Consider the following 25,542-nt stretch of genomic DNA (forward strand, 5'->3'; position numbering starts at 1 on the left):
TAAGAGGGGACCTCATAGAAACGTTTAAAATTCTGATGGGTTAGATGCAGGAAGAATGTTCCCAATGTTGGGGAAGTCCAGAACCAGGGGTCACAGTCTAAGGATAAAGGATAAGCCATTTAGGACCGAGATGAGGAGAAACTTCTTCAGCCAGAGAGTGGTGAACCTGTGGAATTCACTACCACAGAAAGTAGTTGAGGCCAATTCACTAAATATATTCAAACGGGAGTTAGATGAAGTCCTTACTACTCGGTGGATCAATGTGTATGGCGAGAAAGCAGGAAGGGTGTACTGAAGTTGTATGTTCAGCCATGAACTCATTGAATGGCGGTGCAGGCTCGAAGAGCCGAATGGCGGACTGCTGCTATTTTCTATGTTTCTATGTTGCTATGTTTCTAAGCTCTCCTAACCCCCAAGCTCGCCTACCCCACAGGCGCTCCTAACTCACGAAGCCCTTCTACCTCCGCCCAAACTCTCCTACCTCACAAACCCAATCTTGCGTATCCACAAGCTCTCCTGCTCCAAAGCTCTCCTACCCGTCAAGCTTTCCTACCCTCCAAGCTCTCCCACCCCCCACGCTCTCCTACACCGCAAGCTCACCTAACCCCACAAGCTCTCGTACCCCCAATCTCTCCGACCGCCCCTACAAGCTCTCTAACCGCCCCAGGCTTTCCTACATCTCCAATCTCTCCGACACTCGCAAGCTCCATTCCCCAACCAAGCTGCCCTACATCATCAAGCTCTCCTAACCCGACCCAAGCTCTCATGCCCGCCCAAAGATCCCCTATCGCTACAAGCTATCTTAACCTCCAAGCTCGTCTAGCCCTCCAAGCTCTCCTACACCACCAAGCTCTCATTCCCCCCAAGCTCTCCTACCCGCAAAACTCTCCTACTCCCAAAGCTCGCCTAACCTTCCCCACAAGCTCGCTTACCCTCTAAAGCTGTCCTACCCGAACAAGCTTCCCTAGTCACCAAGGTCTCCTTCCCGCCAAGGTCTCCTACGTCCCGAGCTCTACTATTGAGCCGAGATCTCCGACTCCTCAAGCACTCGGACCGCCACAAGCTCTCCTACCCCACCAAGCTCTCCTTCCCCACAAACCCTCCTTCTCCCAAGCTCTCCTACACCCTCAAGCTCTCCTACACACCCAAGCTCTCCTACCATGCTATTCTCTCCTACACCTCCTAGCTCTCCGACCCCCAAGCTCTCCTACAACACCAAGCTCTCCTATCCACATGCTCTCCTCCCCCAACTTGTTCGACTCGCTCTCCTACAAGCTCGCCGACATCCAATCACTCCTACCTCGCCCGAGCTCCGCTACCGCCCATGCTCTTATTAGTTCCCAAGCTCTCCTACACCCGACAAGCTCTCTATCACGCCCAAGCTCTTCTATCCCACCAAGCTCGCCTGCATACCAAGCTCTCCTAGACCCACCCCCCAGCTCTCCTCCCTCTCAAGCTCTCCTACCGCATCAAGCTTTCCTACCACACCAAGCTCTCTTACTTCCCCAAACTCTGCTACCCACCCAAGTTCTCCTACTGCACCCAAGCTGTCCTATCCCCCCCAAGCTCCCGTACACCACAAGCTCTACTACCGCCCCAAGCTCTCCTACCCCCGCAAGCTCAGCAACCCGCAAGTTCTCCGACACACTCAAGATATTTACAACCGCAATTCTGCTGCCCCAAAAAGGTCGCTTACCCCCACCCCAAACTCACTTAGCCCCCAAGCTCTCCGACCCCGCAAGCTCTCCTATCCCCAACGCTCTCCGACCCCCCACACTCACCTACACCCCCAAGCTCACATAACCCCCAAACCTCTCCAACCCCCAAAGCTCGCCTACCATCCCCCCAAGCTCGCTAACCCCGTAAAGCTGTCCTACCCCACCAAGCTTCCCTACTCCCCAAGCTCTCCTACCACCCTCCCAAGTTCTCCTACCCCTGGAGCTCTGCTAACGAGCAGAGCACTCCTACTCACCAAGCTTTCCTACCACTCAAGGTCTCCTACACCGGAAAGTTCTCCTATGCACCCAAGCTCTCCTACCTCCTAAACTCGCCTCCCACCCCAAGGTCTCCGACACCCAAATTTTCCATCACCTCCAAGCTATCCTTCCCTCCAGCTCTCTGAGCCCGCCCCAAGCACTCCTACACGCCTCAAGATCATCTATCCCAGCCAAGCTCGCCTACCCGTCAATCTCTCCTAGCCCCCAAGCTCTCGTGCACCACCGCCCCCCCACGAAATTCTCCTACACCCACAAGCTCTCATAACCCACACAGCTCCACTACCGCCCCCCTCAAGCTCGCTTACCCCACCAAGCTTTCCTGCTCTGCAATCTCTCCTACCCCATCCCAAGTTCTCCTACCCCCCGAGCTCTCCTAATGCGCCGTGCCCTCGTGCCCCACAAGCATTCATACCACCCCATGCTCTCCTACCAGCCCAAGCTCTTCTATACCAAATGGCTCGCCTACACCACCATGATCGGCTACCCACAAGCAATCCTACTTCCCCCATTCTCTCCTTCTCCCCCAAGCTCTGCCAGCCACAAGCTCTCCAACACCAACATGCTCATCTACCCCTCAATCTGTCCTACCCGCATTATGTCCTACCCCACCAAGCTTTGCTAACCCCCAAGCTGTCCATCACCCCAATGTTCTCACAACCCCCAATGCTCTGCTACCCCCGCAAGATCGCCTACCCCTACACAACCTCGCTTACCCGCTAAGGCTGTCCCACTGCACCAAGCTTCCTTACTCCCCAAGCTCTCGTAGCCCTCAAGATCTCCTATACACCCAAGCTCACCTACCCCTCAAGCTCACTTACACCCCAAAGCTGTCCTACCACACCAATCATTCCTAATCCGCAAGCTCTCCTAGCCCCCAAAGATTCCTATCCCGAGATGTCTCCTAATGTGCCAAGTACTCTTAACCCCCAAGCTCTCATACCCACAAGCTCTCCTACACACCCAAGCTCTCCTACACACCCAAGCACTCCTACACACCAAGCTCTCATACACAAACAGTTTCGCATAACGCCACAAAATTACCTACCCCCAAGCTCTTCGACCAAACCCATCTCTCCTACACCCACAAGCTCTCCAACCAACGCGAACTTCTCCCAACTCCTCAAGCTCGCCTCCCCCACAAGCCCTCATACCCGCCAAGCTCTCCTAACCTCAAAGCTCTCCTACCATGATCTCCTTCACCCCGAGCTTTCCTACCTCAAGCATTCCTATCATCGATGGTGCTCTCCAAACTCCAAAGCTCGACGACCCCTCAAGCTATCTTTAACAACCAAGCTCTCCTACTCGACAAGCTCATCAACTCTCCTAAACCACCAAACCACTCCTACCTCCCTACGCTCTCCTACACCCCAAGCTTTCCTCCCCCCAAAACTCGCCGACGCCAAACTCTCCAACCTCCGGAGCCCTCCTTACCCAACAAACTCTCCTACCCCCACACTCTCTTACCCCCCAAGCTCCCCTAGCCACCATGCTCTGCTCCCCTATCAAACTTTCCTTTCCCCGCAAGCTCGCCTAACCAATAAGCTCTCCTAACCCTGCAAACTCTCTTAGCCTAACCAAATCTCTCCTACACCGCCAAGCTTTCCTATCCCCAAACACCCTAACCTCACCTTCCCCACCAAGCTCTCCTACCCCGCAAGCTCCCCTAGACCCCAAGATCTGCTACCCGATCAAGCTTTCCTTCAACCGCCAGCTCGCTTACTCACAAACATCTCCTAACCGCCCAAGCTCACTGAAGCCCCAATCTCTCTTACCCTCTCAAGCACCTCTCAGCCCCTAACTCGCCAAACCACTAAGCTCTCCTAGCCCTGCAAGCTTTCATACCGGAGACAAATCTCCCCCACACCCCCAAACTCTCTTACTCCCAACAAACTTAAGCTCTCCTTCCCAACCAAGCTCTCCTGCTCACCAAGCTCTCCTACCTCCAAGCTCTCCAACACCTCAACATCTCAACCACCCCGAGCTCTCCTGCCACCCCAGCTCTCCTAACCCCCCGCGCACTCTTGCTCCCGTGCTCTCCTACCTCCCTGAGCTCTTCTACTCGTCCAAACTCTCCTACACCCCGCAATCTGTACAATCGACCCTATCTCACCTGCACATCCAAGCTTTCCTACACACCCCAGCTCTTCTAACCCCCCGAGCACTCTTTCCCCCGATCTCTCCTACCACCCTGAGCTCTCCTACTCCCCAAGCTCTCCTACCCCCCAGCTCTCCTACTCCCCCAAACTCTCCTACGCCTCCCAAGCTCTACTATAGCCCCAATCTCACATACACGCACAAGCTTTCAGACACACCCATGCTCTCCTACATACTCAACCTTTCCTACCCACCAAACTCTCCTAACTCCACCCAAGTTTTCCTACCCCATCAAGCTCTCCTACCCCACAAGCTCTCCTACCCCAAGCTCGCTGATCCCCAAGCTCTCCTACACCTGAAAGCTCTCCTACTCCCCCAAGTTCCTCTACCCCCAGGCTCACCGTCCCCAAGCTATCCTACCCCAAGTGCTCACCGAACCCCAAGCTCTGCTATCCTACCGTGAGTTCTCCTAGCCCCCGAGGTCCCCTAACCCCCCTAGTTATCATAACACCAAGCTCTCTTACACCCCCAAGCTCACCTCACCCCAAAGCTCGCCTACACCCCAAAGCTCTCCTACCGCATCAAGATCTCCTAACCCCACAAGCTCGCTTACTCCCCAAGCTCCCCTACTCCTCCAAGCTCTCCTAGCTCCCAAACTCTCCTATCCTGCAAGCAATCCTGCCGCCCAGGGCTCTCCTACCCAATGATCTCTCCTAAAACACAGCGAGCTCTCGTACCCCCAAAACTCTATTGCACCCCTGCCAAAGCTTTCCTACCTACTGACGATATCAGACACCCCACAAGCTCGCGTACTCCCCCAAATACTTTTAACCCCAAAGCTCACCGACCCCCAAGCTCTCCTGCCCTCAAACTCGCCTAAAACTAAGCTCTCCTAACCCAAGCACTCCTAACCCCAAGCTCTCCTTCTCCAAGCTCGCCGAATTCCACGTTCTCCGATCTCCCAAGCTCTCCTACGCCCCATGTACTCCTACCCCCACAAGCTCTCGTAACGCCCCAAATCTCTTATACCCGCACAAGCTCTCGTATGCTCCCAAGCTCCCGTATGCTCCCAAGCTCTCGTATTCACCCAAGCTCTCGTAACGCCCCAAATCTCTTATACCCGCACAAGCTCTCGTATTCTCCCAAGCTCTCGTATTCTTCCAAACTCTCGCTACCTCAAGCTCTCGTAACCCCAAGCTCTTGTACCCACCCAAACTCTCTTACACCTCCCGCCCAAGTTCTGCAACCTGCGAAGCTTTCCTACGACTCAACTTTCCAACCCCCACAAGCTCTCCCACCAATCTAAGCTCTCCTAATCTCCAAACTCTTCTAGCCCCCGCGCTCTCCTACCCACCAATATATCCTATACACTTAAGTTTACCTACCCCCAAGCTCTCCTACACCCAAGCTTCCCTAGCCCCCAAGCTCGCCTACTGCCAAGCTCTATGCCCCGTGCATGGTGTTCACACTCACACGCTCTCCTATCCCACAGAATCTCCGACCCCTCCTGCAGTCCCAAGCGCACTTCCCCATGAAGGTCTCCAAACCCCCAAGCTCACCTAACCTCCCAAATGTCTCCTACCCACCACGATATCCTACGTCCCAAAGGTTGCCTATTGCCCAAGCTGTCCTACACCCTAGCTCTGCTATCCCCTACACGCTCCCATACCTCCAAGCTCTCCTACACCCCCATGCTCGCCTACCCCCCAAGCTTTCCTACACCCCAAGCTTTCATACACCCCAAGCTCTCCTATCCGCCAATGTCTCCTATCCCCGAAGCTCTCCTAACCCCGAAGCTCTACTAAACCCCCAAACCCTCCTAATCCCCAAGCACACCTACTGCCCCAAGCTTGCCTACTCCCGAGCCCTCCTATCCCCTAGCTCTGCTCTCCCTACAAGAACCCGTACTCCCAGATAAACTCTCCTACACTCCCATGCTCTCCTACCAAACACAAACTCTCGTCCCCATGATCTGCTACACCCCGCAAGGAAGACTGCCTCACAAGCTCTTATACTCCACCAAGCTCTCTTACCACCCCAAGCTCTCCTGCACCCATCAGCTCTCCTATGACCCTCCCAAGCTCTCCTACTTCCCCATGCTCTCCTACTCCTCAATCTTTCCGACACCCCCGAGCTCTTCTAACCCTCCAAACTTGCCTACCCCACAAACTCTCTTACCCCCGAGCTCTCCTCCCACGCAAGCTCTCCTACCCCCTAAGCTCTCCTACCCACCAACGTCTTATTCCCTCAAGCTCTCCGAATCCCGTAAGCTCTCTACCACCCAAGCTCTCCTAACACCCAATCTCACCTATCCCCAAAGGTCTGCTATCTCCAAAGCTCTCCTCCGCCCTATGATCTCCTACACGCTCCTAATCGCCAAGCTCACCTACCTCCCCAAGCTCTCCTACCCCCTAAGCTCTCATACCCCAATCTCTCCTAGCCAGCAAGACTCTCCTACCCCACCAAGCTCTCCTTACCCAAAGCTCTCCAACACCACCAAGCACTCCTGCACCCCAAGCTCTCCTAACCACCGGAAATTTCCTACCCACTACGCTCCCCTATCCTTAAGCTTTTCTCTCAAATAACCTCTCCACGTGTTTGGATGTGGTCTTGCGGTTGTAATAGAGCTTTGGGGTAGGAGAGATTGGGAGGGTAGCAGAGCCGTGGGTAGTTGAGCTCGGGGAGTAGTCGAGCTTGGGGTGTGGGATAGGTGAGATTGAGATCGGATGGTTAGCTTGAGGGTTTAGGAGAGCTTGTGGGTTAGGAGAATTTGGGGGCTTGGAGAGATATGGGTAGGAGTGTTTGGGTATTCGAGAGCTTGGTGGCTAGGAGAGGTCGTGGGATGGAGAGCTCGGTGTGTAGGACAACTTGGGTGGCTAGACGATCTTCGGGTTGGAGGAGCACTTGGGAGGTAGGAGAGTTAGTTGTGGTAGGAGAGCTTGTGGCGTAGCAAAGTTTGGGGTGGTAGGAGAGCTTGTGTGGGTAGGAGAGGTTGAGGGGTAGATGAGCTTTGCGGTGTCGGAGAGCTTGGAGGTAGGAGAGCTTGGTGGTTGGGGAGAGCATGGAGGGTTAGGTGAGCTTGGGTATTGTGAGAGCTTGAGGGGGTTAGCAGAGCTTGACGGTGTAGGAGAGCTTGAGGGGTTTGAGAGCTTGGGGGATAGGAGAGGTTCGTGTGGTAGGAGAGATTGAGGGGATGGAATAGCTTAGAAACATGGACAGAGAAACATAAAACATAGGTGCAGAGTAGGCCATTCGGCCCTTTGAACCTAAACCGCCATTCAATAAGATCATGGCTGATCATTCACCTCAGTACCACTTTCCTGATTTATTTCCATACCACTTGATCCCTTTAGCCATAAGTGGCATATCTAACTCCGTCTTGAATATATCCAATTAACTGGCATCAACAACTCTCTGCGGTTGGAATTCCACAGGTTAACACCTCTCTGAGTGAAGAAGTTTCTCCTCATCTCAGTTCTAAGTGGCTTACCCATATCATGAGAATATGTACCCTGGTTCTGGAATTCTCCAACATCGGGAACATTTTTACTGCATCTAGACCTGTCAGAATGTTATATTTTTCGATGAGATCCCCTCGCATCCTTCGAACTCCAGTGAATACAGGCCCAATCGATCCAGTCTTTCCTCATATGTCTGACTTGCCATCCCGGGAATCAGTCTGGTGAACCTTCGCTGCACTCCCTCAATAGATAGAATGTCCTTCCTCAGATTAGGAGACCAGAACTGAACACAATATTCCAGGTGAGGCCTCACTAAGGCCCTGAACAACTGCAGAATGACCTCCCTGCTCCTCTGCTCAAATTTCCTAATTATGAAGGCCAACATACCATTTGCCTTCTTCACCGCCTGCTGTACCTGCATGCCAACGTTCAATGACTGATGAACCATGACAGCCAGCTCTCGTTGCATCTCCCCTTTTCCTAATCTGCCACCATTCAGATAATATTCTGCCTTCGTGTTTTTGCCACAAAAGTGGATAACCTCACATTTATCCACATTATATCAATGCAGTGAGATAGAAGGAAACAAAATGGAGACAGAACCAAAAGACAGAAAGACAAAGAGTAAAATTGAAGGGCAGAGAAACCCAAGGCAAAGAATAAAAAGGGCCCCTGTACAGCAAAGATCCAAAGGTTCAAAGTATAATAAAAATCAAGCCTGAAAGCCCGGTGCCTCAAGGCAAGGAGTATTCGGGATGCAGGAGAGGGTTCTCAGCTAGTTAGAGTGGGTGACAGCGCAGATGACAGGACCCCAAGAAAGAATGCAAAAGGCAGGAGGCAACAGAGAAGAGTAGCACTGGGGTAAGTGCAAACCACAAGGTGATAGGATGGGACAGTATGTATGAATATAAAGGGGCTGGAGGAGGGATCAAAACTAAAAATTAGGGTTTAAACACTGGTATTGTAACACTCCACCTCAACGCACGCATCGTTCGAAATAAAGTAAATTAGTTGACGGCACAAGTCATTACAATGGGTAAGATTTCGTGGCCATTATAGAAACGTGGTTGCAGGTTGGCCAAGACTGGGAATTAAACATACAGGGGTATCTGACAATTCGGAAAGATACACAAGAACGGAAAGGAGGTGGGGTAGCTCTGTTAAAAAGGATGATATCAAGGCAGTTGTGAGAGAGGATATTGGCTCTAATGAACAAAATGTTGAATCATTGTGGGTGGAGATTAGAGATAGTAATGGGAAAAAGTCACTGGTGGGCCGAGTTGAAAGGCCCCCAAATAATAACTTCACGGTGGGGCTGACAATAATCAAGGGAATACTGGAGGCATGTGAAAAAGGAACGGCATTAATCATGAATGATTTTAACCTACATATCGATTGGTCAAGTCAAATCGCACGGAAAGCCTGGAGGAGGAATTCATAGAATGCGTACGGGATTGCTCCTGCGAACAGTATATTACAGAACCTACAAGGGAGCAAGCTATCTTAGATCTAGTCCTGTGTGATGAGACAGGAATAATAAACGATCACCTAGTAAATGATCCTCTCAGAATGAGTGATCAGAGTATGGTTTAATTTGTAATACAGATTGAGGGTGAGGAAGTAGTGTCTCAACCGAGCATATTATGCTTAAACAATGGGATGAGGGCAGACTTGGCTAAAGTAGACTGGGAACACATACTAAACGGTGATACAATTGACGAACAGTGGAGGACTTTTAATGAGCTCTTTCATAGTGCTCAACAAAAATATATTCCAGTGAAAAAGAAGGGCGGTAAGAGAACGGATAACCAGCCGTGCATAAGCAAGGAAATATAGGAGGATGTCAAATTAAAAACCAATGCATGTAAGGTGGACAAGGTTGGTGGGAAACTAGAAGATCGGGATAATTTTAAACAACAGCTAAGAATGACGAAAAATGCAATAAAGAAAGGAAAGATAGATTACGAAAGTAAACTTATGCAAAACAAAAAAAACAGATAGTAAAATATTTTACCGATATATAAAACATAAGAGAGTGACTAAAGTAAATGTTGATCCCTTAGAAGATAAGAAGGGGGATTTAATAACGGGAAATGTGGAAATGACTGAGAAATTAAACAGTTATTTTGCTTTGGTCTTAACAGTGGAAGACACAAAAACCATGCCAAAAATTGCTGGTCAAGGGAATGTGGGAAGGGAGGATTTTGAGACAATCACTATCACTCGGGAGGTAGTGGTGGACAGGCTAATGAGACTCAAGGTAGACAAGTCCCCGGGTCCTGATGAAATGTATCCCAAGGTATGAAAAGAGATGGCAGAAGTTATAGCAGATGCATTCGTTAGAATCTACCAAAATTGTCTGGACTCTGGGGAAGTACCAGCGGATTGGAAAGCAGCTAATGTAATGCCTCTGTTTAAAAAAGGGGGCAGATAAAAGGCAGGTAACGATAGGCATGTTAGTTTAACATCTATAGTGGGGAAAATGCATGAAGCTATCATTAAGGAAGAAACAGCGGGACAGCGAGATAGGAATAGTGCAAAGAAGCAGACGCAACATGGATTCATGAAGGGGAAATCAAGTTTAACTAATTTACTGGAATTCTTTGAGGATATAACGAGCATGGTGGATAGAGGTGTACCGATGGATGTGCTGTATCTAGATTTTCAAAAGGCATTCGATAAGGTGCCACACAAAAGGTTAATTCACAAGATAAAGTTACGCGGGGGCAGAGGAAATGTATGAGCATGGATTGAGAATTGGCTGGCGAACGGAAAGCAGAGTCGGGATAAAGGGGTCTTTTTCGGGTTGGAAATCGATGGTTAGTGGGTTGCCACAGGGATCGGTGCAGGGACCACAACTGTTTGCAATATACATAGATTACCTGGAAGAGGGGACAGAGTGTAGTGCATCAAAATTTGCAAAGATTCCTGGGAAAACGGGTTGTGTAGAGGACACAGAAAGAATGCAAACGGATTTAGATAGGTTCAGGGAATGGATTAAGGTTTGGCAGATGAAATACAATTTCGGAAAATTTGAGGCCATCCACCTTGGAATAAAAAACTGTAAAAGGGAAAATTATTTGAATGGGGAGAAATTACAACATGCTGCGGTGCTGAGGGACCTGGGGGAGCTTGTGCATGAAACTCTTTTTTTTTTGGAGTTTATCTGCAAAACATAAAACATTAAACCGTGCCACCCGGCCTGGGTGACACACCAGACATTTACAAGGCCTTTTTTTTCCTTTTTTTGGTTATTTTTTTTGGTTTTTCTTTTGTTTTTCTTTTTTTTGGGGTTTTTTTTTTGGGCACTATAATCACAATTTTTCCCCAGTGCCACCTATAAAAGGGAAGGGGACACTAAAAACACCGGCAATTAAAACAAATTAAACTTTAAAACTTAAAATCAAATTATAATTTGGTTGCCGGGCGTGATGATGCACTCCAGTCCCTCCGGTGCCCACCTCTCGCAGAAGGCTGCGAGCGTACGGATGGACACCGCGTGCTGCATCTCCAAGGACACCCTGGACCGGATGTAAGAGCGGAAGAGAGGCAGGCAGTCAGGTTGAACGATCCCCTCAGCCGCCCGCTGCCTGGACCGGCTGATGGCACCCTTGGCCGTGCCCAGGAGCAGTCCTAAAAGGAGGCCCTCGGACCTACCCGCTCCCCTCAGCACAGGGTGCCCAAGGCTCAGGAGAGTGGGACTGAAGTGCAGCCAGAATTTCAGGAGCAGCCCCTTCAAATAATGGAACAGGGGCTGCAACCTCGTGCACTCAATAAAAACATGGAACACGGACTCCTCCAGACCGCAGAAATTGCAGGCGGCCTGGGAGTCCGTGAACCGGCTTAAAAATGTATTGCACGGCACTGCTCCGTGCACCACCCTCCAAGCCAAGTCGTTTGCAGGTGCAGCAGGTAATCAGGAAGGCGAATGGAATGTTGGCCTGAATTGCGAGAGGGATGATATACAAAAGCAGGGAGGTCCTGCTGCAACTGTACACGGTATTGGTGAGGACGTACTTGGAGTACTACGTGCAGTTTACGTCGCCTTACTTATGGATGGATATACCAGCCTTGGAGGGAGTACAGAGATGATTCATTAGGCTAAGTCCTGAGATGATGTGGTTATCTTATGATGATAGCTTGAATAGACTGTGTCTTTACTCGTTGGAGTTCAGAAGGATGAGGGGTGATCTTATGGAAACATTCAAAATAATGAAAGGGATAGACAAGATAGAGGTAGAGAGCTTGTTTCCACTGGTCGGGGGACGAGAACTAGGGGGCACAGCCTCAAAATAAGGGGGAACCAATTTAAACCGAGCTGAGAAGGAAGTTCTTCTCCCAGAAGGTTGTGAATCTGTGGAATGCTCTGCCCAAGGAAGCAGTTGAGGCTAGCTCATTGAATGTATTCAAATCACAGGTGAATAGATTTTTCACCAATAATGGAATTAAGGATTGCTGGGAGCGGGCGGGTAAGTGGAGCTGAATCCACGGCCAGATCAGCCATGATCTTTTTGAATGGCGGAGCAGGCTCGAGGGACTAGATGGCCTACTCCTTTTCCTAATTCTTATGATCTTATGTTCGTATGTATACTGCATCTGCCACGCGTTTGCCCACTCAGCTAACTTGTCCAAGTCATCCTGCAGCATGTTACCGTCCTCCTCACAGCTCACACCGAACCTAGCTTCATATCATCTGCAAACTTGGAGATATTACATTATTTCCAGCATCCAAATCATTAATGTGTATCGTAGATCGCTTGGGTCCCAGCACTGAGCCCTGCAGCATCCCTTCAGTCACTGCCTTCAATTCTGAAAATGACCCGTTGATCCCGAGTCTCTGCTTCCTATCTGCCAACCAGTTTTCTATCCACGTCAATACATTACCTCCAATATCATGTGCTTTCATTTTGCACAGCAATCTTTTCTGTGCGACGTTGTCAAATCATTTTGAAAGTCCAAATGTCCCACATCCACTGGTTCTCCCTTGTCCACTCTACGAGTTACATTCTTAAAAAAATCTAGAATATTTGACAAGCATGATTTCCCTTTCATAAGCAACCGAGACTCCAGGATGGTATGTTGCCTCCCAGGTGCAAGGGTCAAGGATGTCTCGGAGCGGGTGTAGGACATTCGAAAAAGGGAGGGAGAACAGCCAGTTGTCGTGGTGCACGTTGGTACCAATGACATAGATAAAAAAAAAGGGATGAGTTCCTACGAAATGAATTTAAGGAGCTAGGAGCTAAATTAAAAAGTAGGACCTCAAAAGTAGTTATCTCGGGATTGCTACCAGTGCCACGTGCTAGTCAGAGTAGGAATCGCAGGATAGCTCAGATGAATTCGTGACTTGAGCAATGGTGCAGCAGGGAGGGATTCAAATTCCTGGGGCATTGGAACCGGTTCTGGGGGAGGTGGGACCAGTACAATCCGGACGGTCTGCACCTGGGCAGAATCGGAACCAATGTCCTCGGGGGAGTGTTTGCTAGTGCTATTGGGGAGGAGTTAAACTAATATGGCAGGGGGATGGGAACCAATGCAGGGAGATAGAGGGAAACAAAAAGGAGGCAAAAACAAAAGACAGAAAGGAGATGAGGAAAAGTGGAGGGCAGAGAATCCCAAGGCAAAGAACAAAAAGGGCCATTGTACAGCAACATTCTAAAAGGAGAGAGGGTGTTAAAAAAACAAGCCTAAAGGCTTTGTGTCTTAATGCAAGGAGTATCCGCAATAAGGTGGATGAATTAACTGTGCAAATAGATGTTAACTAATATGATGTGATTGGGATTACGAAGACGTGGCTCCAGGATGAGCAGGTCTGGGAAATCAACATCCAGGGGTATTCAACATTCAGGAAGGATAGGATAAAAGGAAAAGGAGTTGGGGTAGCATTGCTGGTTAAGGAGGAGATTAAGGCAATAGTTCGGAAGGACATTAGCTTGGATGATGTGGAATATATATGGGTAGAGCTGCAGAACACCAAAAGGCAAAAAACGTTAGTGGGAGTTGTGTACAGACCTCCAAACAGTAGTAGTGATGTTGGGGAGGGCATCAAACAGGAAATTAGGGGTGCGTGCAATAAAGGTGCAGCAGTTATAATGGGTGACTTTAATATGCACATAGATTGGGCTAACCAAACTGGAAGCAATACGGTGGAGGAGGATTTTCTGGAGTGCATAAGGGATGGTTTTTTAGACCAATATGTCGAGGAACCAACTAGGGGGGATGCCATCTTAAACTGGGTGTTATGTAATGAGAGAGGATTAATTAGCAATCTCGTTGCGCGAGGCCCCTTGGGGAAGAGTGACCATAATATGGTGGAATTCTGCATTGGGATGGAGAATGAGCAGTTAATTCAGAGACCATGGTCCAGAACTTAAAGAAGGCTAACTTTGAAGGTATGAGGCGTGAATTGGCTGGGATGGATTGGCGAATGATACTTAAGGGGTTGACTGTGGATGGGATATGGCAGACATTTAGAGACCGCATGGATGAACTACAGCAATTGTACATTCCTGTCTGGCACAGAAATAAAAAAGGGAAGGTGGCTCAACCGTGGCTATCAAGGGAAATCAGGGATAGTATTAAAGCCAAGGAAGTGGCATACAAATTGGCCAGAAATAGCAGCGAACCTGGGGACTGGGAGAAATTTAGAACTGAGCAGAGGAGGACAAAGGGTTTGATTAGGGCAGGGAAAATGGAGTATGAGAAGAAGCTTGCAGGGAACATTAAGACGGATTGCAAAAGTTCCTATTGATATGTAAAGAGAAAAAGGTTAGTAAAGACAAACGTAGGTCCCCTGCAGTCAGAATCAGGGGAAGTCATAACGGGGAACAAAAAAATGGCGGACCAATTGAACAAGTACTTTGGTTCGGTATTCACGAAGGATGACACGAACAACCTTCCGGTTATAAACGGGGTCGGGGGGTCTAGTAAGGAGGAGGGACTGAGGGAAATCCTTATTTGCGGGGTAATTGTGTTGGGGAAATTGATGGGATTGAAGGCCGATAAATCCCCAGGGCCTGATTGACTGCATCCCAGAGTACTTAAGGAGGTGGCCTTGGAAATAGTGGATGCGTTGACAGTCATTTTCCAACATTCCATTGATTCTGGATCAGTTCCTATGGAGTGGAGGGTAGCCAATGTAACCCCACTTTTTAAAAAAGGAGGGAGAGAGAAAACAGGGAATTATAGACCGGTCAGCCTGACATCGGTAGTGGGTAAAATGATGGAATCAATTATTAAGGATGTCATAGCAGTGCATTTGGAAACAGGTGACATGATAGGTCCAAGTAAGCATGGATTTGTGAAAGGGAAATCAAGCTTGACAAATCTTCTGGAATTTTTTGAGGATGTTTCCAGTAGAGTGGATAAGGGCGAACCAGTTTCTGTGGTATATTTGGACTTTCAGAAGGCGTTCGACAAGGTCTCACACAAGAGATTGATGTGCAAAGTTGGAGCACATGGGATTGGGGGTAGTGTACTGACATGGATTGAGAACTGGTTGTCAGACAGGAAGCAAAGAGTCAAGTAAATGGGTACTTTTCAGAATGGCAGGCAGTGACTAGTGGGGTACCGCAAGGTTCTGTGCTGGGGCCCCAGCTGTTTACACTGTACATTAATGATTTAGATGAGGGGATTAAATGTAGTATCTCCAAATTTGCGGATGACACTAAGTTGGTTGGCAGTGTGAGCTGCGAGGAGGATGCTGTGAGGCAGCAGAGCGACTTGGATAGGTTAGGTGAGTGGGAAAATGCATGGCAGATGAAGTATAATGTGGATAAATGTGAAGTTATCCACTTTGGTGGTAAAAACAGACAGACAGACTATTATCTGAATGTTGACAGATTAGGAAAAGGGGAGGTGCAAAGAGACCTGGGAGTCATGGTACATCAGTCATTGAAGGTTGGCATGCAGGTGCAGCAGGCGATTAAGAAAGCAAATGGCATGTTGGCCTTCATAGCAAGGGGATTTGAGTACAGGGGCAGGGAGGTGTTGCTACAGTTGTACAGGGCATTGGTGTGGCCACACCTGGAGTATTGTGTACAGTTTTGGTCTCCTAACGTGAGGAAGGACATTCTTGCTATTGAGGGAGTGCAGCGAAGGTTCACCAGACTGATTTCCGGGATGGCGGGACTGACCTATCAAGAAAGACTGGATCAACTGGGCTTGTATTCACTGGAGTTCAGAAGAATGAGAGGGGACCTCATAGAAACATTTAAAATTCTGACGGGGTTAGACAGGTTAGATGCAGGAAGAATGTTCCCAATGTTGGGGAAGTCCAGAACCAGGGGTCACAGTCTAAGGATAAGGGGTAAGCAATTTATGACCGAGATGCGGAGGAACCTCTTCACCCAGAGAGTGGTGAACCTGTGGAATTCTCTACCACAGAAAGTTGTTGAGGCCAATTCACTAAATATATTCAAAAAGGAGTTAGTTGAGGTCCTTACTACTTGGGGGATCAAGGGGTATGGCGAGAAAGCAGGAATGGGGTACTGAAGTTGAATGTTCAGCCATGAACTCATTGAATGGCGGTGCAGGCTAGAAGGGCCGAATGGCCTACTCCTGCACCTATTTTCTATGTTTCTATGTTTCTATAAGTCCATGCTGAATTGGACCAATGCTATCTTTCTTAAAAATGGTTTTACATTAGCTACACTCCATTCCAAAGGAACCGATTCAGTATCGATAGACTGCAGGAAAATGATCACCAATGCATCGTCTATTACTAGGGCTATTTTCTAAAGTGCTCTCGGATGCAGACGATAAGGCCCCGCAGATTTATTGGCGTTCAGTCCCATCAATTTCCTTAAAACAATTTCCTTCCTATTACGGATTTCCTTCAGTTCCTCATTCTCACTAGACCCTCGGTCCCATAGTGTTTCCCGAAAGTTATTGCATCGTTCAGACAGAACCAATGTATTTGTTTTAACTGGCCTGCTATTTATTTGTACCCCATTATAAATTCACCTGAATCTCACTGCAAGGGTCCTACGTTTGTTTTCACTGATCGTTTTCTCTTCACAAATCTACAGAAGCTTCTGCAGTCAGTTGTTATGTTCCCTGCACGATTCCGCTCATACACATCACCCCACCCACCACACCCTAATTAACCCTTAATACTCCTTTGCTGTGGAATACACAAAATTTTGCTGGTCACGGGAATGCGGGAAGGGAGGTTCTTGAGACGATCACTATCACTCGGGCGGGTAGTGCTCGACAGGCTAATGGGACTCAAGGTAGACAAATCCCCTGGCCCAGATGAAATGCATCCCAGGGTTTAAAAGAGATAGCGGATGTTATCGCTCATGCATTCGTTGTAATCTACCAAAATTCTCTGGTCTCTGGGGAAGTTCCAGCGGATTGGAAAGCAGCTAATGTAGCGCCTCTTTTTAAAAAATGGGGCAGACAAAAGGCAGGTAACTATAGGCCGTTTAGTTTAACATCTGTTGTGGGGAAAATGCTTGAAGTTATCATTAAGGAAAAAATAGCGGGACAGCTGTCGTGCAATCAAGCAGACGCAGCATGGATTGATGAAGGATTAATCATGTTAAACTAAGTTACTGGAATTCTTTGAGGATACAACGAGTGTGGTGGATAGAGGTGTGCCGATGGATGTGATGTATTTAGATTTCCAAAAGGCATTGGATAATGTGCCACACAAAAGGTTACTGCTGAAGATAGAGGTCCGCGGAGCCAGAGGAAATGTATTAGCATGGATTCAGAATTGGCTGGCTGACAGAAAGCAAAGAGTCGGGATAAATGGGTCCTTTTCGGGTTGGAAATCGATGGTTAGTGGTGTGCCACAGGGATCGGTGCTGGGACCACAACTGTTTACAATATACATAGATGACCTGGAAGAGGGGACAGAGTGTAGTGCAACAAAATTTGCAAAGATTCGTGGAAAAGCGGGTTGTGTTGAGGACACAGAGAGGCTGCAAAGATATTTTGATAGGTTAAGCTAATGGTCTAAGTTTGGCAGATGGAATACAATGTCGGGAAATATGAGGTCATCCACCTTGGGGAAAAAAACAGTAAAAGGGAACATTATTTGAATGGGGGGAAATTACAACATGCTGCGTTGCAGAGGGACCTGGAGGTCCTTGTGCATGAATCCCAAAAAGTTAGTTTGCAGGTGCAGCAGGTAATCGGGATGGCGAATGGAATATAGAACTTCATTGCGAGAGGGATGGAGTACAAAAGCAGGGAGGTCCTGCTGCAACTGTACAGGGCATTGGTGAGGCCGCACCTGGAGTACTGTGTGCAGTTTTGTTCACCTTACTTAATGAAGGATATATTAGCTTTGGAGGGGGTACGGAGACGATTAACTGGGCTGATACCAGTGATGAGGGGATTACCTTATGATGATAGATTGAGTAGATTGGGTCTTTACTCGTTGGAGTTCAGAAGGATGAAGGGTGATCTTATGGAAACATTTAAAATAATGAAAGAGATAGACAAGATAGAGGCAGAAATGTTGTCTCCACTGGTCGTGGAGACTAGAACTAGGGGGCACAGCCTCAAAATACGGGGGAGCCAATTTAAAACCGAGTTGAAGAAGGAACCTCTTCTTGCAGAGTGTTGTGAATCTGTGGAATTCTATGCCCAAAGAAGCAGTTGAGGCTAGCTCATTGAATGTATTCAAATCACAGATAGACCGAATTTTTACCAATGAGTGAATGGGTTATGGGGAGCGGGCGGTTAAGTTGAGCTGAATCCATGGCCAGATCAGCAATGAGCTTGTTGAATGGTGGAGCAGGTTTGAGGGGATAGATGGCCTACTCTTATTCCTAATTCTTATGTTCTTATGTTCCTATAACACATTTCTCCCAGTCCTCATGTTTGCTGGTTTTTCTGGGCAATTTCCTGCCTCTTCCTTGGATTTCAAACGATCCTTAATTTCCGTTGTTAGCCCCGGTTGAGCCACCTTCCCCCGTTTTATATTTACTCCAGACAGGGATATATAATTGTTGAAGTGCATCCATGTGATTTTTAAATGTTTGACATTTCCTATCCACTGTCAACTCTTTACGTATCACTAGCCAGTATTTTATAACCAATTCATGGCTCATACCATCGAAGTTATCTTTCCTTACGTTCAGGACAATAGTCTCAGAATTAACTGTGTCCCTCTTCATTTTAATAATGAATTTTATCATATTATGGTCACTTGTCCCCAAGGGGGCTCGCACAACAAGATTATTCATTAGTCCTTTCTCATTACACATCACCCAGTCTAGGATGGCCAGCACTCACTTGGTTCCTCGACCTATTGGTCGAGTCAAATCTGCCTAATACACTCCAGGAAATCCTCCTCCACCGCGTTGCTACCAGTTAGGTTCGTCCAATCAAAATTTAGATTAAAGTCGCCCATGATAACTGCTGTTCTTTTATTGCACGCATCCCTAATTTATTTTTGATGCTGTCCCCAACCTCACTACTCCTGTCTGGTGTTCTGCACCCAATTCCCATTAGCTTTTTCTGGCCTTTGGGATTACGTAGCTCCATCCATACCGACTCCCCATCTTCCAAGCTGATATGCTTCCTTACTATTGCATTAAATTCCTCTTTAACCAGCTATGCCACCCCGCCTCCTTTCCTTCCTAAATGTTGAATACCCCTGGATGTTGAGTTCCCAACCTCGGTCAAGCTTGAGCCATGTATGGGATTCCTTTTACAATATATCCCTTAACTGTTATCTGCACAGTTAATTCGTACATCTTATTGCGAATATTCCTCGCATTGTGGCACAGAGCTTTCATGCTTGTCTTTTTAACACCCTTTGCCCCTTTATAATGTTGCTGAAATGTGGCCCTTTTTGCTTTTTGCCATGGGTTTCTCTGCCCTTCAATTTTAGTTTTCGTCTTGCTATCTTTGCTTCTGCCCCCATTCTATTTCCCTCTGTCTCCCTGCATAGGTTCCCTTCCCAATGCCATATTAGTTTAACCCCTCCCCAACAGCACGAGCGAATATTCCGCCCAGGACATTGGTGCCGGTCCTGCTCACGTGCACACCGCCCAGTTTGAACTGGTTCTACAGCGCCCAGAATCGGTTTCAGTGTCCCAGGAATTTGAATCCCTCCTTTCTGCGCAAGACAGGTATTCTGAGCTAATCTGCGATTCCTACTTAGAATAGCTCGTGGCACTGGTAGCAATCCTGAGATTACTATATTTTGACGTCCTACTTTTAAATCTAGCTCCTTGCTCCCTAAATTCGTCTTGTCGGCATCATTCCATGTTTTAACGATACCGTTGGTACCGATAATCACCACGACAACTGGCTGTTCACCCTCCCTCTTCAAATATCCTGCACCCGCTCCGAGACATCCTTGACCCTTGCCCCTGCGAGGCAACATACCATCCTGGAGTCTCGGTTGCGGCCGTAGAAACGTCTATCTATTCACTTTACAAAGAATCCCCGACCGCCGCTATTGCTCTCCCACTCTTTTTCGTGGCCTCAGCTGCAGCAGAGCCACCCACGGTGCCATGAACTTAGCTGTTGCTGCTCTCCCCTGATGAGTCATCACCCTCAACATTACCCAAAGCCGTCTATCTCGTTCTACTGTTCTGTCTGTTGGTCACCCATCCCCTATCTGGCTGTGTACTCTTTACCTGCGGTGAGGCAACTCACTAATATGCTATTCACAACATCCTCAGATCCACAGCATCGTGGCTGCTCAAGATTAAATCCACCCGCAGCTCCACTGCCGCAATGCGGTCATGTGCAACAGGCGGATTCACTTCCCGCAAATGTATTCGACAGGGACACTGGAAGATTGGGGAAGTACGCGAGCTTGCGGGGGGTTAGGAGAGATTGCGCGGACGTATGAAAGTTTGGACAGTGTAGGAGAGCAGGGGGGTGCACGAGAGTTTGTGTGCAAGGCAGAGATTGGTGGGTTAGGGGAGCTTGGGACGGGAAGGAAGCTTTGGGTGGGTAGAAGAGAATGCTGGGGTAGTGGAGCTTTGGGGGATAGTCGAGCTGAGTGCTTACGAGAGCTTTGGGCGGCATAGTACAGCTTGATGGGGCAGGAAAGTTTGTGGGTAGGAGAGCTTGTTGGGTTTGGAGAGCTTGGGAGTAGGATGCCTAGCGCTGGTAGGAGAGTGTGGGTGTTTAGGAGAGATAGGGAGATGTAGGAGAGATTGGGGATAGTAGAGCTTGGGGGTGAAGGTGTGCATGGATTTTAGAAGAGTTTGGGGGTGTAGGAGAGCAGGGCGGTGTAGATGAGCTTGAGTGTAGGAGAGCTTCGTGGGGTCGGAGAGCTTGGGGTAGGAGTGCATGGGGTTAGGAGAGCTTCCGCGGGTAGGAGAGCTTAAGGGGATTGGAAAACGGTGGGAGCTAGGAGAGTTTTTGAGTATAGGAGAGCTTGAGGGGTAGATGAGATCGGGGGATAGCTGAGCTTGCAGCTGAAGTAGAGAGTGGGAAGGTAGGAGAGCTTGGGATGTGTAGGAGATATTAGGCGGGTAGCAGAATTGGTGGGGGGGTTGGAGATCTTGGTGGGGTCGGAGAGCTCGGCGGGTTAGGAGACCTCGGGGAGTAGGAGAGCTTGGTGGGTAGGAGTGCTTGGAGGTTAGTAGAGTTGGGGGGATAGGAGAGCTTGGGTTGTAGTAGGAGAGCTTTGGCGGGGGTAGCAGAGATTGGTGGGTAGGAGAGCTTGATGGGATCGGAGATTTGGTGGGGTAGGTAGGAGATCTTTGTGGGGTAGGAGAGCACGGCGCGTTAAGAGTTCTCGGAGGCTAGTCGAAGCTTGACATGTAGGTGTTAAGGAGAGCTTGGGGTTAGAACAATTTTGTGGGGTTAGGAGAGCTGGGGGAGTAGTAGGAGATCTTGTTGCGGAAGGAGTGGTCGGTGGGTTAGGAGAACTCAGGGGGATAGGAGAGCTTGGGGGTAGGACAGCTTGGGGGTGTATGGGAGCCTGTAGGGCTAGAAGAGCTTAGAGAGTAGGTGAGCTTTGGGGGTAGGCTTGCTTGGGGGCAGGAGAGCTTGGGGCGGGTAGGAGAGCTTGGTGGTGTCGGAGAGCTTGGGGAAGTAGGAAAGCTTTGCGGTTTAGGAGACATTGGAGGTGTCGGGCAACTTGGAGCGATAGGTGAGCTTGGGGCGAGGTAAAAGTGTTTGAGGGGCGTAGGAGAGCTTGCGGGGTAGGAGAGTTTGGTCCGCTTGCAGAGCTTGATGGCGTAGGAGAACTTGTTGGCATTGGGGGTTTGATATGGTTGGAGAGCTTGGGGGGGGCTGGGTGTAGTAATGATTGGGGGGATGGAGAGCTTTGAGGCAGGAGACATTGATTGTATAGCAGTGCTTGGCGGGGTAAGAGGGTTAGGAGGGCATCCTAGGCTAGGAGATCTTGGGGGTAGGAGATACTGGGGGTAGGAGAGCATGGGAGTGGGAGAGATTGGGGTAGGAGAAAACGGGTTGTACGAGAGCTCGGGGGTAGGAGAGCGAGAGGTGTAGGAGAGCATGGGGATTAGAAGAGCATGGGGGGTAGCAGATCATGTGGTAGGCGAGCTTGTGGGTGTAGGAGAGCTTGGCAGGTGGTAGGAGAGCTTGGGGTCCTGGTAGGACAGCTTCTGTGAATAGGAGAGCTTGATGGGATAGGATAGCTTGGTTTGGTAGGGGAGCTTGAGGGTTAGGAGAGCTTGGGGGAAGGAGATTATTGAGTTGTCAGAGAGCTTGATGGTTTAGATAGCTTGGGGTGTCGGAGAGCTTACTGGCATAAGAGAGCTTGGGATGGCTATGCGGGCTTGGTGGGGTCGGAGACCTTGGGGGGTTGAAGAATATTGGCGGTCGCAGGAGAGCTTGGGGTGTAGTCGAGCTTGTATGGATAGGAGAGCTTAGGGGATTGGGGAGCTTGGGTGTGCAGGAAAGCTCGGTGGGAGAAGAGAGATTGGTGGGTAGGAGAGCGTGGGGTTTTCGGAGAGCTTGAGGGGTCGGAGACCTTTTTTGGAATAGGGGAGATTGGTGGGTAGGAGAGCTTGGGTGTGTAGGCGAGCTTAGGCGTGCAGGAAAGCTTGGCGGTATAGGAGAGCTTGGGGATTAGGAGAGCTTGGGGCAGTAGGAGAGCTTGAGTGGTAGGAGAGCATGAACGGGCAGGTAAGCTTACGGTGGAAGGAGAGCATGTGGGGTTAGCTGAGCTCCGGGGGTAGGAGATATGGGGGGGTTGCAGGTGAGCTTGGGGTGATGGGAGAGATCGAGGAGTTAGGAGAGCTTTGTGGGGTAGGATAGCTTGGAGGGAAGGAAAGCTTGGCAGGGTCGGAAAACGTGGGGATAGGAAAGCATGGGGGTAGTAGAGTTCGCGGTGGTAGGAGAGCTTGTGGGGATCGGAGAAATTGTGGTGGTAAGAGAAGGGGGTTAGGATAGCTTAATGGTAGGAGTGTTGCCAGGTTTGTTGAGTTCGGTGGTAGGAGAGCTTGTGTGGGTTAGGTGAGCTTGGTGGTAGGAGAGATTGAGGAGGTAGGAGAGCTTGATGGGGATAGCAGAGCTTGCGGGGAGGAGAGCTTTGGTGTAGGAGAGCTTGGGCGTTAGGAGAGCCTTGAGGGCAGGAGAGCTTGGGCATCTGGAGAGCTTGAGGTTAGGAGAGCTTCGGGGGTAGGAGAGTGTTGGGGCTAGGAGAGCTTGGGGTGCGGAAAGCATGGCGGGTATGACAGCTCGGGGGTGGAGTAGTAGAGCTCACGGGAGGGGGGTTAGGGTTGATTAGGGGAGTAGGAGAGCTGGGAGGTTAGGTGAGCTCGTGTGTTTGGGAGAGATTGGGAGTTCGAAGAGCATAGGTGTGTAGGAGAGCATGGGGTGGGGGAGGTAGGAGGGCTGGGGGTAGGAGAACTTGGCAGGGTAGCTGAGCTTGGTGGGTAGGTTATCTTGGTGGTGTAGTGGAGCTTGGTGGCTCGGGGAGCTTGGTGGGTAGTAGAACTTTGGGGGTAGGAGAGACTGGCGGGTAGTAGAGCTTGGGAGGTAAGAGAGCCTGGGGGGTGGAGAGCTTGGGGTGATTGGAGAGCTTAGTGGGGGTAGGAAGCTTGGGTAATAGTCGAGCTTTGTGGCTCAGGAGAGTTTGCTGCGTACAAGATCTTGGTGCGGTAGGAGAGCTTGGTGGGATAGGAGAGCTTGAGGGATGGAGAACTTGGGGAGGTAAACGAGGTCGGGAGTTAGGTGAGCATGGGGCTGGTGTTAGGAGAGCCTGCGGGTTGTTAGGAGTGCTTGCGGGTTAGGAGAGGTTGGGGGTACCCGAGCTTCATGGGTAGGAAATTTTGGGGTGTGAGGAGAGATTGGGGGAGTTGGACAGCTTGGCGTAGTAAGAGGGATTGTGGGTTAGGAGATCTGGTGGGGGAGCATATCCTGGTGTGATATGAGAGCTTGGTGGGAGAGGAGACCTTGATGTAGGAGACCTTGGGGGCCATATGAGAGCTTTGCGGGTAGGAGAGCTTGCGGTGGGAAGGAGTGCCTGGTCTGTTGATTGGAGGGTTTGGAAGTGTGTTAGAGCTTGTACGGATTGCTGAGTTTTGTGGGCTAGGAGAGCTTGGGGGTGTGGGAAAGCTTGTGGCGTGGTAGGAGAGTGTGGTATGAACTTGGGGAAGGTAACTTCGATGGGATGAGACGTGACTTGTCTCGAATAGACTGGCGAGTAATACTTAAATGGTTGATGGGGGATAAACAATGGCAAACACTTAAACATCACATGGATGAACTTTAACAATTGTACATCCCTGTCTGGAGTAGAAAAGAACGGAGAAGGCGGCTCAACCGTGGCTAACAAAGGTAATTAAGGATAGTGTTAAATCCAAGGAAGAGGCATATGAATTGGCTAGAAAAACAGCAAAATTGAGAACTGGGAGAATGTTTTAATGCAGCACAGGAGGACAAAGGATTACTAAGGAGGGAGAAAATAGAGTACGAGAGGACGCTTGCTGGGAACATAAGAACTGACTGCATAAGCTTCAACAGATATGTGAAGAGAAAAAGATTCGTGAAAACATACGCAGTTTCCTTGCAGTCAGAACAAGGAATTGACGCACCAGTTAAACACATACTTTGGTTTTGTTTTAACGAAGGAAGACACAAATAACCTTCCGGAAATACTAGGTGACCAAGGACCTAGTGACAAGGTGGAAAATTATGGATATCCTTATAAAGTGGAACATTGTGTTAGGGAAATTGATGAGATTGAAGGCCGATAAATCCCCGGGGCCTGATAGTCTGCATCCCAGAGTACATAAAGAAGTGGCCATCGAAATAGTGAATGCATTGGTGATCATTTTCCAACATTTTTCGACTGTGGATCAGTTCCTATGGACTGGAGTGTAGTTAATCCAACACCACCGTTTAAAAAAGGAAGGAGAGAGAAAGCGGGCAATTATCGACCGGTTAGCCTGACATCAGCAGTGGGGAAAATTTTGGAATCAATTATTAAAGATGAAATAGCAGCGTATTTGGAAAGCAGTGACAGGATCGATCGAAGTCAGCATGGAATTATGGAAGGGAAATCATGCTTGACAAATCATCGGGAATGTTTCAAGGATATATTTAATAGAGTGGACAAGGGAGAACCAGTCGATGTGCTGTATTTTGACTTTCAAAAGGCTTTTAAAAAGGCCCCACACAAGAGATTAGTGTGCAAAATCAAAGCACATGGTTTGTAGGTAATGTACTGACGTGGATGAAGAACTGATTGGCAGACAGGCAGCAGAGAGTAGGGATAACCGGGTCCTTTTCAGACCGGCAGGCAGTAATTGTGGAGTACTGCAGGGTTAAATGCTGGCACCACAGCACGTTACAATATACATTAATGACTTAGATGAAAGAATTAAATATAATATCTCCAAGTTTACAGATGACACGAAGCTGGGTGGCGGTGTGATTTGTGAGGAGGATGCAAATTGCTGCAGGATGACTTGGACAGGTTAGGTGAGTGGACAAATGCATGGCAGATGCAGTATAATGTGGATAAATGTGAGGTTATCCACATTGGGGGCATAAACTCGAAAGCAACATATTATCTGAATGGCGGCAGATTAGTA

This window comes from Pristiophorus japonicus, unplaced genomic scaffold, assembly GCF_044704955.1.
Source record: "Pristiophorus japonicus isolate sPriJap1 unplaced genomic scaffold, sPriJap1.hap1 HAP1_SCAFFOLD_58, whole genome shotgun sequence".
NCBI classification, from domain to species: domain Eukaryota; kingdom Metazoa; phylum Chordata; class Chondrichthyes; family Pristiophoridae; genus Pristiophorus; species Pristiophorus japonicus.